Below are 15,850 nucleotides of genomic sequence, written 5' to 3' on the forward strand. Positions count from 1 at the left end.
TCGTTTGACATAACATGCGGGTTTTCTGCTCGCATCGATCGTCCGTGACTCGCACGGATCGTCCGAGGGACGATCCGTGCGGTTTGCTATCCGCACAGTCTGTCCTCATTTTGTTTTACGTGTATATTTGATAAAAGGAAGCAACTCGGTAAATCATGTGGTAGACATTTTTTCCAGATATTACATAATAATAACTCTCTACAATTTTTTTAAAGCAAATGGGCCAGTCCTTTTGAAAGTAGAAGTGAATATTTTATTTAAAACCTTTATTCTATGAATATCGGCCCCAAAACTGTTGTAATTGATTATACTTTTGTACGTGGCTTCGTTCTTCAACCAACTCACTACTAGTATATACTCGTGATCCAGGAAAATAAAAGTGATTAAAAATGTGGTTGAAAGTGAGTGGGGGAGGCTAGAGTATTTAAGATAAGGTAGAGCGTAGCACAAATTGGCGGATGCTCAGGGTGTAGGGGCATTTAATTACGGTCAGATGAGCATATTTTCATACCTTATTCATGACACTAGCAGGTCAATAATTGGCGTATGGTCCAAGGGGTGGAGCCCCCGGAAGCGCAGGGGTTTTAGGCATTAAAATTACGGTCAGATGAGCATCCAGGGGCCAGCCTTAGGGCACAAGGTGGGATCAAGGGGGCAGAGCCCCCGGAAGCTCAGGGGTATGGGCATTTAATTACGGTCACATGAGCATACTTTCTTTTCTATTTCTTTCTATTTAATTATCTTTAATATACTTTTTCAAAAGTGTGGGGGGGGGGCTTGAGCCCCCAAGCCCGCCGTTCCACAGGTCCTGACAAGTATTGTTTTCCTGATCCGTATATAGGACAAGGCCCTGGGGCAGCTTGCCATGCATAATCCGATATTTGGGTCGTTTTCCGGTCAGAACTAGCCCTTACTATCATTCCAGGATTTTGTTTCAGAACCTGAGACAAAGTTACCCAATCCCTTTAAGTTTCAAAAAGTAGACTTCATTGACAAGTACAAAGGCTTAGGGACCGGGGGGGGGCTTCGGGGGGGGCTCAGATATCATTGAGCCCCGCAAAATATTTTGCGGGGCTTATAGATATCATTAAGCCCCCCAATTTGTCGGTGGGGCTTAGATATCATTGAGTCCTTAGGGGCTAAGATACCATTGAGCCCCCAATATTTAAGCGGTGCTCAGATATCATTGAGCCGCCCCCGATACTTATTGCGGGGCTCGGATATCATTAAACCCTCCCCCCTCCTCCCCAATCATTATATTCTAGGCATGAAACTCATGTATACCTATAATCTACAGGCTTACCATTCAAATATAAACATTTTATAAATATTTATTTGGGGAGGAGGGGGGGGGGGCTCAGACATCGGATCTCGCATACCATTGACCCCCAAAAATATATTTGGTGGATCTCAGATAATTATCATTGAAACCCCCAAATATTTTGGCGGGACTCTGATATCATTGAGCGCCCTCCCCCCCCCCCCCCCATATTTTGGTGGGGCTCAGATATCTTTGAGCCCCCCCCCCCTCCCATATGTTTGTGGGGCTCAGATATCACCCAATTGTTTTTTGTGGGGCTCGGATAACATCACGGAGCCCCCCGATATTTGTGTGGGGCTCGGATAACATCACGGAGCCCCCCGATATTTTGTGAGAGGCTCGGATATCATTGAGCCCCCCCCCCCCCCCATATTTTGGCCGGGCTCGGTTATCATTATCATTATAGATTGGTGCACATCATTATGCTCGATCATCCTCTCCTATCTGTTTGATTTCATTCCTCTTTTAGTCATCCTTTATTTACTACCTATGATATTTGATAAATACCTATATATGCAAAATAAACCCTGGAGGTTTAAAGTTGTAAAGTCCAGGGCAGTTCAACACACGCAATCATGAAATAAGGATGTCTTCATCGAAGTGTCTCTGTAGGTTTAGAACCAAGCCCTGTGCCTACCCGCTCAGGCCACTCTACATTCAGGGGCGTCGCTAAAGGGGGGGGGGGGTGTGGGGTTGAAGTCGGTGGGATGTTTGTTATGTCGGTCGGCCAGCAAGTTTTTCCCCTTCGAGCTGTGACTTTTTATCGGACAAAGAAACATTTTTGAAAATTCAGACAATGATTTAGAGTCAGTGCAATGAATAGTCTTCTTTTTCTAATAATTTAATGAAACGTTGAAGCTCCCGCACTTCGCGCGAGAGGGGGAGAAACTGAATTCAGACAATTAGGGTTAAGAGTAGAGAACGGTACACAACAAATCGTCTTCTTTCTATAATAACTTAATGAAACGTCTAAGCTTCCGCGCTGCGCGTGGGATGGGGAAACTGAATTCAGACAAGGATTAAGAGTCGAGAACGGTACAACAAATCGTCTTCTTTTCATAATAATTTAATGAAACGTCTAAGTTACCGCGCTTCGCGCGGGAGGCCTTTCACCCATCCCCTCCCCCACGCGCGCTATTTAAGTGATTCGCTTGCTCAATACCGCCCCTCCCTAAAATAAGATCCTAGCTACGCACCTGCGTTTAAATATATAGCTATGATGCCAGGGGCGTACGCAGGATTTTTTCAAGGGGGGGGGGGGGGGGGGGGTTTGCTCCCGAAAATTTGAAAATCGCGCCGGCCGAAAAGTCGCTCAGTGGGGGGGGGGGGGGGGGGGGGGTAAGCGGTCACTTTTTTTTTTTTTTTTTTGGAGTCCAAAAAAAATCGCAACGACTCAGCCAGCCGAAAAGTCGCTCAGTGGGGTCTCGAAATTTCATAATTTGACATTTTTCTTCGTTGGGGGGGGGGTAAGGTCACCTTTTTTAGGTTAATCGTGGGTATAATTTTTTTTTTATTTTTTTTTTTTTAAATAATTAAAAAATAAAAAATAAAAAAAAAACCAAAGGGGGGGGGGGGGGTTTGGTTTTTTTAGGGGGGTTTACACACATAAAAATACCAAAGGGGGGGGGGGTGTTTGAACCCCCAAACCTCCCCCCCCCCCCTCCCCTTCGTACGCCCCTGTATGATGCTAACTAAGTTTGTATATTTATGTCGTCGACGAAAATGACCATTTGCGCATAACAATTTAGCCTTCGCATGATCATTTTTGTGATAGTTTCCTTCTGCATTTAATTTTGTTGCTGTTATGAGTTTATATTCATATTTTTGTTATCAAACAGGAATAAATAAATGAATATATAAATACATTTGTACAATACGATTTGTACGATAGTTGTACAATGATGATAGAAGAACCAATGAAAATCGCAACTGATCTTCCCTAATTCTTTTCCCCCTTTTCTTTTCTTCCTCTTTGTTTTCTGTCCCTTTCTCTCCTCTTTCCCTTTCTTTCTCTCTCTCTCTCTCTTTGCTGAGGGGGGGGGGGGGGGAGGGGTACACATCGGGAAAAATTGCAACTGATCTCCCCTACCTTTCTTCTTCCTCTTTTTCCCCTTTCCCTTCCCTTACTTCTCTCTCTCTCTCTCATTTAACTTTAATGAGGGAGGCAGGGGCCTTTCGCCCCCTCCCCCGATCCATATGATGTTGGTGGGATTAATTGCAACTGATCTCTGCTTCTTTTTACCCTTTTCTTTACTTCTTCCTCTTTTGTGTTCCATTTTAGCTCTCCTCTTTCCCTTTCCCTTCTTTCTCTCTTTTTTTTTTTTGGCGGGGAGGGGGGGGGGGGTGGTCGGGGGGGCAGAGGCAAGGGCCTTTCTCCGCGATCCACATCTTGTGTGCATGAAAATTGCAACTGATATCCCTTCTTTTCTTTTCTTCTTTTGGTTCTTTCCCTTTCCTTCCTTCTCTCTTGTTTTGCGGGGGGAGGCAACAGCATGGGCGGCAAGGCACTTTCGACCCCCCCACCGATCTCCTTCTTTTCCCCTTTTTCCTTTCTTCTTCCTTTCCTCTTCTCTCTTCTTTCCCTTTCCCTTCTTTTCTCTCCTTCTCTCTCTCTTTCTCTCTCTTTTTGTTTGCTGAGGGGCCAGGGGAGGGAAGGCGAAGGCCTTTTGCCCCCGATCCACACCGCGTTGGAGGGAAAAAACACAATTGATCTCCCGTACCTCTCTTTTCTTTCCCTTTTCTTTCCCTTTTCCTCTTTTCCTTTCTCTCTCTTTGAAGTTTGCTGTAGAAGGGGGGAGGCAAGAGCCATTTGCCGCCCCCCGATCCCCAACTTGTTCGCGGGAAAACTGCAACTGATATCCCTCTTTTTTCTTTCCTTCCTTTTATCTCCTCTTTTCCCTTTTTTCTTTACCTTCTCTTCCTTCTCTTTTTCTTTTTGCTGGGGGGGGGGGGGGGGCAACAGCCTGGGAGGCAAAGGCCTTTCGCCCCCGATCACCTTCTTTTCCCCTTTTCTTTTCTTCTTCCTCTTCTTCCTTTCCCTTACTCTCCGCTTTACCTTCTCTCTCTCTCTCTTCATTTTTTGTTGGCGGTTGGGGGTCAAGGCCCTCTCGCCCCCCCCCCCCACCCCCTGGATCCGCGCCGGGAAGACCTGTAGTGTCATCCCTAGCTAGCTGGCAAAGCTGAATATGGGTTATCCAGTCGTTTCATTCATTAAGTATAATTATACTTGTATTGAATATGTATACGTGTGGACTAGAGTACGGACATTCGGTGCGGCAGGCGGACTATTGGTGCGAGACCTCTTCCGCACAGATTATCCGTCAGACATTTGAGACGCGCACGGAAAGTATGATTTTTGTATACATATCAAAGTAATATTTAGCACATTTAAGCTCAGTGTGTCTCGTGATTCAGCTTTGATGGCAGCCAATATTTTTTTTTTTAATCATTCTATCTGGTTATCTTTAAAAATTAAAAATAAATTTCTCTGCGAATATCAAATCGACTCTAAAGTTATGTTCTGTCGTTTTGGGGAAGTGATATGATTCGAGTCTTCGAATGGGTATTGTCATTCAATTCAATTAAATTCAAATAATTTTATTTCATAACTCGATCAAAACATGTCGGCATAACAAGACCCCTGAACATCCGGTGGCTTTGCCCCCCCCCCCCCCCCCCCCTGGACCCTATCTAGGGCCCTAAGGCGGTCCACTGGATGCTAATCTGATGGAAATTTAATGCCCAAAACCCCTAAGCTTCTGGGGGCTCTTTCGACCTCTTTGTGCATGGCTGATTGTCAACGAAACGTAGTTAAGTCTTTTGTCGAGTCTGCTAGTTGCTATGGCAGGCAACCAGTAAAAACCAATTCGTTTCATCAAATTATGGAAATGCAAGCATTAATTTAAACAAACAGAACTTTGTTATTTCTGATTGAGGTATCGTATGAAAGGGCAGAAAATAAACTTTCTAGAAATGTGATTTTCTCTTTGAAATTCAGATAACGCCCGCCAAATGACCTTTTGGTACCCTCTCTTCAATTTGTTTTTAATCACTCGCGCGTGAAATATGCATCATATGAGTTACATCAAATGAAAGAGGAGGATCTATGCTTTACAAATATGTGTCATTTATTAATTATAATTGTGATTAATTCTCGGTTTCGTTTTTTCTGGGACGCACTGTATAGTAGGCCTACTTGCGATATGGGCACAAGGTCATTTTCCTCGACAACATAAATATATTAAGATTTATTTCGTTAACTTAGTCAATATCGTAGCTACACCCGTACAAATTAGTGCTCACCACCACCTCCCCCACCACCCCCCCCCCCCCCCGCCTTTTCGCCGGCTAATTCGCGGATAAACTTTTTCTCACGAAAAACAAATTAAGTGCTCATTACACCCCTCGCAATGATTCACTCTCACCTCTGGCTCAAAAGTGGCAACCCTATAAGAACCCCTCCCCCTCCTTAAAAGCTTGTACGGGCTTGAGCTATATATTTAACTGCAGGCACGTAGCTAGATTCTTATTTTGGGGGCGGTGGTGAGTAAGCGAAGCGTGCGAATCACTTCAAGATAAAGACCAGTTATGGTCATGCGATTGCATTATGAAAGAGGCGTGGTGGAATCGATCAGAAAAGGTTGATCATCAAGCATATAGGCTAAGTATTGGTGTGTCCTCCAAGGTTCAGGAATCATCAAATGATAAGAAATATTGGCCCAGTCTTGGTAATGTTATAAGCACTGTACACAGAAAGATGTTAATGGGACTACGCACACGTGCGCGACACGTGTGTTATATCTATCAGGTCCAAATAGATAAAATAATTTACCAAATATATCAATTAGTAGGCGGTTTCTTGGCAAAATTTGTATGACCACGTATTAGTAAAAACATATTCTTTCACATGATTGGTAGTAAGAGCTTCCATTTCATTTTTCGAGAGGGGGCGTTTCCAAAACTGGTCTATATACCTTTAAAGAGCCTCGTTTCCGGGGTGTCTGGAAGACCTGTGGTCATGCATGCTTACAGTATTTCTACATGACTGAGACCCCCGGGACATGAATATGGAAATTTGGAGGAAGTAAATATCATCAACCTTTAAGCATTTCAGGTGGGGTAGCATGGTCACGATAACCAACTCGGGTACAAAATAGCGTACTGATTTCTTTTGCAGCAAAAGAATATTATTAGTCACACACTTGGATGTTGCCCACAAAATATTACAATAGGATATATGTGGTAAGATTAGACTATTATATAGCATAACTAATATTCTATCAAAAACAAAACATTTTATTCTATACAGTATGCCAATATTTCTGGAGATTGATGTAACGGTGTGTTTTACATGGTCGCTCCAGTCTTTTCAATGGTTTATACACCAATGAACTTTGTACATGTCTTTCTCGCTGTAGAAAAAAACATTTATTTTATTATTTAGAGCAAGCTTATCATTAGATTTTCTACCTCTATAATATATCAATAGAATCATCTATCTATCTATCTATCAGGCTATAGTTCATCCAGACGTTGGACAAAGCCCTCCTCATGAAATTTCCATTCTCTTCTGTCTCTAGCTGTCCTGGTCCAAGCGGCCGTTCCTATGTATGATGTTAGGTCATCTCTCCATCTTCTCTTCTGCCTTCCTCTTCTTCTCTTTCCCACCCTTGGTTGCCATTCTGTTAAACGATTTGTCCATCTATTGTCCTGCAGTCTTGCTACATGCCCAGCCCATCTCCACTTTGATTCTCTTACTTTCTTCATGATGTCTTTAACCTTTGTTTTCTGGCGTATGACTTTGTGGTTGATTTTGTCTCGCAGAGATAAATGCGACATCTTTCTCTCCATAGCTCTTTGAGTAGTCAGAAGCTTCTGTTCTAGATCCTTTGTCAATGACCATGTTTCTGATCCATATGTCATAGTTGTTAGAATGCATTGGTTGAACATTCTTCTTCTTAGTGACATGGGTATGTTTTTATCGGTCAACATGTCTTTGTATCTTCCAAAGTTCATCCATCCTGCTTTTACTCTCAACATAACTTCTTCTTTTGTGGTGTCCTCCATTTTCAAAGTTTGTCCCAGATACTTGTAACTGCTCACTCTCTCTAACGTTCGACCTTCTATCTCGATGTTTTCATCTGTGTCATAATTAGTCATATATTAGTTTTCTCTTTGTGCATAGTTAGGCCAATACGTTTGCTCTCCCTATTGAGACCTGTCAGCTGGTCTTCCAAGTCTTTGGTTGATGTTGAGATCAAGGCCACATCATCAGCAAATCTTAGATCAGTAAGCGTTTCCCCATCAATGTTTATTCCTCCATTTAAATGCGACTTTTTAAATAATTCCTCTATAGTGGCTGTGAATATCTTTGGAGATAATGTGTCTCCCTGTCGGACTCCCCTCTGGATCTTGACCTCCTTTGATACATCATTATCAATGTGAATTCTGGCTACTGCGTTGGTGTAAATATCTTCCAGGATGCGCACATACCCTTCTTCAATGTTAATCTTTCGTAGGGCATCAAACATGTCTGTGTGTTCGATGGAATCAAATGCCTTCTGGTAGTCTACGAATCCGAGGCATAGTTGAAGTTGGTACTCATTTGCTTTCTCAATTAGTTGATTTATAGCTTGTAGGTGGTCTGTTGTTGAGAATCCAGCTCTAAACCCTGCTTGTTCTCTGGGTTGATTTGAGTCCAATCTATCTTTGATTCTATTTTGGATTACTTTGGTGAAGATCTTGTACAGATGAGATAGAAGGCTGATAGGGCGATGTCACCTTTCTTGTATAAAAGAATTATTTTTGCCTCTTTCCAAGTGGTTGGAATCTGTTGCTTTTCCAATATCTGGTTGAATAGTTTCATTAACTGTGTGATTGTCTCCTCCCCTCCTTGTTTGATAATATCACATGTTATTTCATCATTTCCCGGTGCCTTGTTGTCCTTCATACTGTTTACAGCTTCCTCAACTTCTCTCTGTAGTATTGGCGGTATGTCTGATTTTCTGGATGAGATATCTATATGATCCTTCGGTTGTTTTTTCGTTGAACCATAAAATTCCTGGTAGAAATCGGCGCATATTTCTAGCAGTTCCGATCTGTCAGAAGTTATATTTCCATCTTTTTTCTTCAGTTTGCTCATTCTGGACTTTTTGCTTGCCATCTTTTGTATTGTTTTTGGTCCCCTTCCGCTTTCTAGAGTTTCCAAAATGAGTTTAGAAGTTTTTCGTCTGTTTCTTTGACGTCGTTTCTTTTTCACCAATTTGACTATTTCTGCATACTCCACTTTTTCTGTTGTTGTCTTGGATTCTTTCAGTCGTATTTCCTTTCTTCTTTGATCTAGTTCCTCTATTTCTTTGTCTTCTTCCGATCTTACTATCTTTCTTTTCTCAGTTGGGGTTACAGATTTGGCTTCTTCTAGCATTGCTGATGTCATCATATCGCATCGCTCATCAATGTCCATATCCTCTAACTCTAATCCATCAAAGCGGTTGTGAAGCTTTAGTTGGAATTCTTCTTTCTTTCCCTTCAGCTTCATGATGTTAATCCGTGTTTTCCTCTTATTTTGAATGAATCTAAGCCTAGCTAGTTTCTTGTTGATGCTTATATTGACTCTTACCATTCTATGATCACTTGCAATATCTACATTGGTGATGACTTCACAGTTCTTGATTATCCCTCGCTGGTTACTAAGTATGAAATCTATCTGGTTTTTAGTAACTCCATTTGGACTCTCCCAGGTCCAGTAACGACTCTTGTGTTTCTTAAAGTATGTATTGGTCACTTTAAGTTTATGTTCCATTGCAAATTCTATCATCCTTTCACCTCTCCTGTTTCTTTCTCCGTAGCTGAATGATCCCATGATATTTTCTTCCCCTTTTTCACGTTGTCCGATTTTCGCGTTGAAGTCACCCATAAGTACTGTGTAGGTACCCGAATTGTCTGTAATGGCCTTATTGATATCTTCATAGAATTCCTCCACTGTTATATCATCATAATCACTTGTGGGTGCATAAACTTGTATGATGCACATTTCATCCTTTCCCGTCAATTGTATTTTCATGGCTGCTACCCTGTTTGAATAGCTTTTAACTTCTTTCACATAGTCCTTAAATTTGTTATGGATTAAAAATCCAATTCCTTTTGCATTTTTGTCATCCTCTGTTTTTCCCCTGTTGTAGAGCCATGTGCCTCCTTTCAGTTCTGTCAATCCTTCTCCTCGTCTCTTCGTTTCAGCAAGCCCGATGACGTCCCATTTGAATCCCTCTAGTTCATCCAACAAACTTTCTAAACTTTCCTCGGTTCTCAAGGTTCTAACATTGTATGTACAAATATTTAGTTCAGATTTTTGGCCAGTTTTATTGCATCCCTCCATCTTACAGCTTCCATTTGGCTTTGACTGCAAAACTTCATCAAAAGAATCCTCTTCGATGCGTTTACTGGTCAATTTGCAACTCTGAGTGTTGCGCCCGTTACGGCCATGGGCTTTACGGCCTCCTTTAAGTTGTCTTTCCATAATTGTCATGAGGGTTTTTTGCCATATACTGACGCGCTGGCAAGGCGTGTTGTCAGTAGGGGAAGCAACTGTTGAATGTAGTGAACATATCTGCAGTCCTCCCACCCATGCACGTCGCTGGCTGTACTCGTCTACGGCACTACGGTAGCAGTTTGTTAGATCTTACATAGTCGCTCCAGTCTTTTCAATGGTTTATACACCAATGAACTTTGTACATGTCTTTCTCGCTGTAGAAAAAAACATTTATTTTATTATTTAGAGCAAGCTTATCATTAGATTTTCTACCTCTATAATATATCAATAGAATCATATCTATCATTAATTCTATGATTTTTTTCCCCCGGGCTCCCCCTGGATCCGCCACTGGTCAAGGGCAGATTCCCAGTAAGCTAAGGGGTTTAAGGCATTTAATTATCAATAATTCATTGCATTTTGTCCCGACCCCCAACATAAAAGTATCCTCTATGTGGGCATTCCATGAACCATAATGCAGAGCCCTACAGAAGAATTTTTCCTGTTGGGGACCGGGGTGAAATGCAATGAATTATTGAAAAATTATTGCATTTTCTTTGTTTATAATTGTGATTAAGTTATGATAAAACATTGATAATTCTCAGTTTCTTTTTTTATGGGACGCACTGCATATACTCAGTCTTATCTCAATACTTACGATAAAATATTGCAGAAGACTTTGACATTATCGAACATTACTTCCTTACCTGGTATCAAAGGCAACTTGAAAGTAACACGTAGGTGTATTATACATAAATTAGTTTTGAAAACTAGCATTAATGGCAAACTAGCTAGGAAATGGAGTTAATATTTCTAAGGCTCAATGGAGGGGGTGCTAGGCTAGATGGAGAGGGTGCTAGGCTGGATGTAGTTAGTGCAAGTTTAAATGAAATCATGCTAGGGGATAGATGGAGCTAATAACTCTAAGGCTCAATGGAGGGGGTGCTAGGCAATTTTAAATGAAATCATGCTAGGAGATATTATGGAGTTAATACTTAATGAGCGAGAACACTAACTGAAGTTCTTCAAAATGAAACATACTAGGTATGGGGCTTGTGTGATCATCACACGATTGTTTAGAACAAGATTGTTTGGAACCAGCAACCTTGATGACTTGGCCAGTATGACATGACATTTCGGTACTTTATAATACATTATATCTGATATATTGGTAAAGAGTAAAGATTGTGAAAACTTTATGTAAAAATTAGTAACATTACAAAATATGCAAGTAGTCAGGAAATCCCTTACACGATCTAGGAATAAAGATTGTGATAATTCTCTCGCGCTCTAACTCGCCCCCTCCCCTCTCTCTCTCTCTCTCCCATTTAGTTTTTCACGTCTAGTGACATTCCTAAACATAAGCCTTGTATATAAGAAAACTTGATATTATAGAAGTAGGAGCAGATGTGCCAAAATAACCAAACATCATAATTCGACATGATCGGTATCAGAAGCTCCGAGAGAGATGAAATGAGACGGAGCCTAATTTGCGTCATCTACACTATATGAGATTGAAGGTGGCTTGTGTTCCAAGTATGGTACATTGCTATCTATGCACATTACATTGCTCTACAGAAACGTATACAATGCTCGAGGTGCATGCCGGGAAGGCGTATGAAAGATGACGTAATGGTATCGAAATATAAGAAAGGAAAACAACTTCAGTTCAAGACGGTTCAAAATAATGCTGGGAAATGGAAATTAAAATGATACCGTTTTAAAAACCAGTTAGATATGGTTTAAGGACAAGAAGCATGAGATAATTCATTGCTCGGCAATCTGGACTGTATTTGAAACAGAGCATCCAATATTCCTGATATTTAATAGTATACTGTCAATGAAAAAAATATAACTAAACAAAATAATAATAATGGACCTCTTTACCCAAGGCTGTGTGTCTTTGTCGAGCACAAAATGATTCTGCTCGGGTATGCAGGCCAGTTGTTAGCCCATATTGGGCTTGAATAGACTTGAATTGAAAGACCCTTTGTTTCACCTCGCGAAGTTTGGGCGTTTTCATATGAGGAGTAAAACCTTGCCCATCATTGAATTCATTTTGTAAAGTTGTTTACAGACTGGAAAAGGATAGCATGGGAGTGTACAAATTGAATAAATGGATGTAAGTAGTACTGAAAATGTAAAAAACTTGTTTAACCTGGCAATAAGGGACTCTTGAATGTAGTTTAAAAATTGGACATGGCTTTGGGGCTAACGCTACCGGCCACCGGCTACGCTGACGACCGCCAGCTAAAAAAAGACCCCCCCAAAAAAAAAAAAAGACGCCCCCCAAAAAGACCCCCCCCCCCCAAAAAAAAAAAGACCCCCCCCCCCCCCAAGGGGCTCCATTACAGTTTTTTCCTACACTCAGCTGCTCCCCCTCACCATAGGCCCTTTTTCAAGTTTTTTTTGAGGAATCCATTGACATATTGTGGTTTGGAACCCTTTCCCATACATCAACAACACCAACAATAATTATTTTATCACACCAAACTATGAGTGAGATGAAAATGGGTTCTAACATCAGTTTTTCTTTTTCAAAGATTTATAAAAAAAAATAAAAAAAAGCACTAGCTGGGAGTCGAACCCGATACCTTCCAGTTGCCAGGCGTTTGCCTATCCACTAGACTAATGTGTCACACTGGTAATCTTTATGTATTTTTTCATATTGATACTTATTTTTGTAGATGTAGCAAAAAACGTATTCTAACTAATTCAGAGAGTCGCTTGTTAAAAAAAGAGTATCAAATGTTATTTTCTCCTTTGTTGAGGAGGTGGGGGGGGGTGTCCCCTTTAAAAAAAGGAGATGGACACGTCAATATCATGGGGTAAAGAAAAAAAAATTAAAAAATAACATGAGGTATAAAGAAGAAGCTGGGAGTCGAACCCGAGTACATACATACATTGCGTTGTGAAGCGATCAGTCTTATCCGCAAGACCACTTTGCCTCACTGCTACTAAGTGGCTCACTTCTTGGTCTTATAGCACTTTCTGCATGTTAACGACTTTAATATGTTGATTTACTGATTTAACGATTTCGGGATGCATAATTATTCATATTTTTGCAGTCCGATGTTGTCAAGATTGCCCGTAAATGTTTTCTTTCAGTTACTGATATTTCTGATATAATAGTGAGGTTTTATGTTATTTTCATTTATTTTGCAATCTGCTGACTTAAACTTCAAGTGATATGACAATAGGCCACTGCCCTGACATAGCATAATGAACAGAACACGGATCTATTCAATTTAGGATATGCTACGAATTCTGTAACAGGGCACAAATGAATAGGGAAGCTTGGCTATTCGATTCTGTGTTCAATAGCTTGCACCTGCAGCATCAATTAATGAATTGAAGAAAAAAAACCGACCCTCCCTTCATTGACGGAATATTTTTGTCAGTTGCGAGGATTACATAAGAGGTAATAATAGCATTCATGACATTGCAACAATGACCGCATTATGTTGATGTATTGTCCATAAAGGTACTGAGAAAGTCTTTCTCCTTGTCTGCATGGAGGACACGCACTTTAAATATCCCAATAGAAAAAGGATAGAATGGGGCTGTAGTCTCATTTAAAAAAAGGAAAGCGATTTCGGGACAGTTCAAAATAATGCTGGGAAATGGAAATTAAAATGATACCGTTTTAAAAACCAGTTAGATATGGTTTAAGGACAAGAAGCATGAGATAATTCATTGCTCGGCAATCTGGACTGTATTTGAAACAGAGCATCCAATATTCCTGATATTTAATAGTATACTGTCAATGAAAAAAATATAACTAAACAAAATAATAATAATGGACCTCTTTACCCAAGGCTGTGTGTCTTTGTCGAGCACAAAATGATTCTGCTCGGGTATGCAGGCCAGTTGTTAGCCCATATTGGGCTTGAATAGACTTGAATTGAAAGACCCTTTGTTTCACCTCGCGAAGTTTGGGCGTTTTCATATGAGGAGTAAAACCTTGCCCATCATTGAATTCATTTTGTAAAGTTGTTTACAGACTGGAAAAGGATAGCATGGGAGTGTACAAATTGAATAAATGGATGTAAGTAGTACTGAAAATGTAAAAAACTTGTTTAACCTGGCAATAAGGGACTCTTGAATGTAGTTTAAAAATTGGACATGGCTTTGGGGCTAACGCTACCGGCCACCGGCTACGCTGACGACCGCCAGCTAAAAAAAGACCCCCCCCAAAAAAAAAAAAAAGACGCCCCCCAAAAAGACCCCCCCCCCCAAAAAAAAAAAAACCCCCCCCCCCCCCCCAAGGGGCTCCATTACAGTTTTTTCCTACACTCAGCTGCTCCCCCTCACCATAGGCCCTTTTTCAAGTTTTTTTTGAGGAATCCATTGACATATTGTGGTTTGGAACCCTTTCCCATACATCAACAACACCAACAATAATTATTTTATCACACCAAACTATGAGTGAGATGAAAATGGGTTCTAACATCAGTTTTTCTTTTTCAAAGATTTATAAAAAAAAATAAAAAAAAGCACTAGCTGGGAGTCGAACCCGATACCTTCCAGTTGCCAGGCGTTTGCCTATCCACTAGACTAATGTGTCACACTGGTAATCTTTATGTATTTTTTCATATTGATACTTATTTTTGTAGATGTAGCAAAAAACGTATTCTAACTAATTCAGAGAGTCGCTTGTTAAAAAAAGAGTATCAAATGTTATTTTCTCCTTTGTTGAGGAGGTGGGGGGGGGTGTCCCCTTTAAAAAAAGGAGATGGACACGTCAATATCATGGGGTAAAGAAAAAAAAATTAAAAAATAACATGAGGTATAAAGAAGAAGCTGGGAGTCGAACCCGAGTACATACATACATTGCGTTGTGAAGCGATCAGTCTTATCCGCAAGACCACTTTGCCTCACTGCTACTAAGTGGCTCACTTCTTGGTCTTATAGCACTTTCTGCATGTTAACGACTTTAATATGTTGATTTACTGATTTAACGATTTCGGGATGCATAATTATTCATATTTTTGCAGTCCGATGTTGTCAAGATTGCCCGTAAATGTTTTCTTTCAGTTACTGATATTTCTGATATAATAGTGAGGTTTTATGTTATTTTCATTTATTTTGCAATCTGCTGACTTAAACTTCAAGTGATATGACAATAGGCCACTGCCCTGACATAGCATAATGAACAGAACACGGATCTATTCAATTTAGGATATGCTACGAATTCTGTAACAGGGCACAAATGAATAGGGAAGCTTGGCTATTCGATTCTGTGTTCAATAGCTTGCACCTGCAGCATCAATTAATGAATTGAAGAAAAAAAACCGACCCTCCCTTCATTGACGGAATATTTTTGTCAGTTGCGAGGATTACATAAGAGGTAATAATAGCATTCATGACATTGCAACAATGACCGCATTATGTTGATGTATTGTCCATAAAGGTACTGAGAAAGTCTTTCTCCTTGTCTGCATGGAGGACACGCACTTTAAATATCCCAATAGAAAAAGGATAGAATGGGGCTGTAGTCTCATTTAAAAAAAGGAAAGCGATTTCGGGACAGTTCAAAATAATGCTGGGAAATGGAAATTAAAATGATACCGTTTTAAAAACCAGTTAGATATGGTTTAAGGACAAGAAGCATGAGATAATTCATTGCTCGGCAATCTGGACTGTATTTGAAACAGAGCATCCAATATTCCTGATATTTAATAGTATACTGTCAATGAAAAAAATATAACTAAACAAAATAATAATAATGGACCTCTTTACCCAAGGCTGTGTGTCTTTGTCGAGCACAAAATGATTCTGCTCGGGTATGCAGGCCAGTTGTTAGCCCATATTGGGCTTGAATAGACTTGAATTGAAAGACCCTTTGTTTCACCTCGCGAAGTTTGGGCGTTTTCATATGAGGAGTAAAACCTTGCCCATCATTGAATTCATTTTGTAAAGTTGTTTACAGACTGGAAAAGGATAGCATGGGAGTGTACAAATTGAATAAATGGATGTAAGTAGTACTGAAAATGTAAAAA

Source organism: Strongylocentrotus purpuratus, unplaced genomic scaffold (assembly GCF_000002235.5).
Source record: "Strongylocentrotus purpuratus isolate Spur 01 unplaced genomic scaffold, Spur_5.0 spur5_scaffold_4, whole genome shotgun sequence".
Classification (NCBI taxonomy): domain Eukaryota; kingdom Metazoa; phylum Echinodermata; class Echinoidea; order Camarodonta; family Strongylocentrotidae; genus Strongylocentrotus; species Strongylocentrotus purpuratus.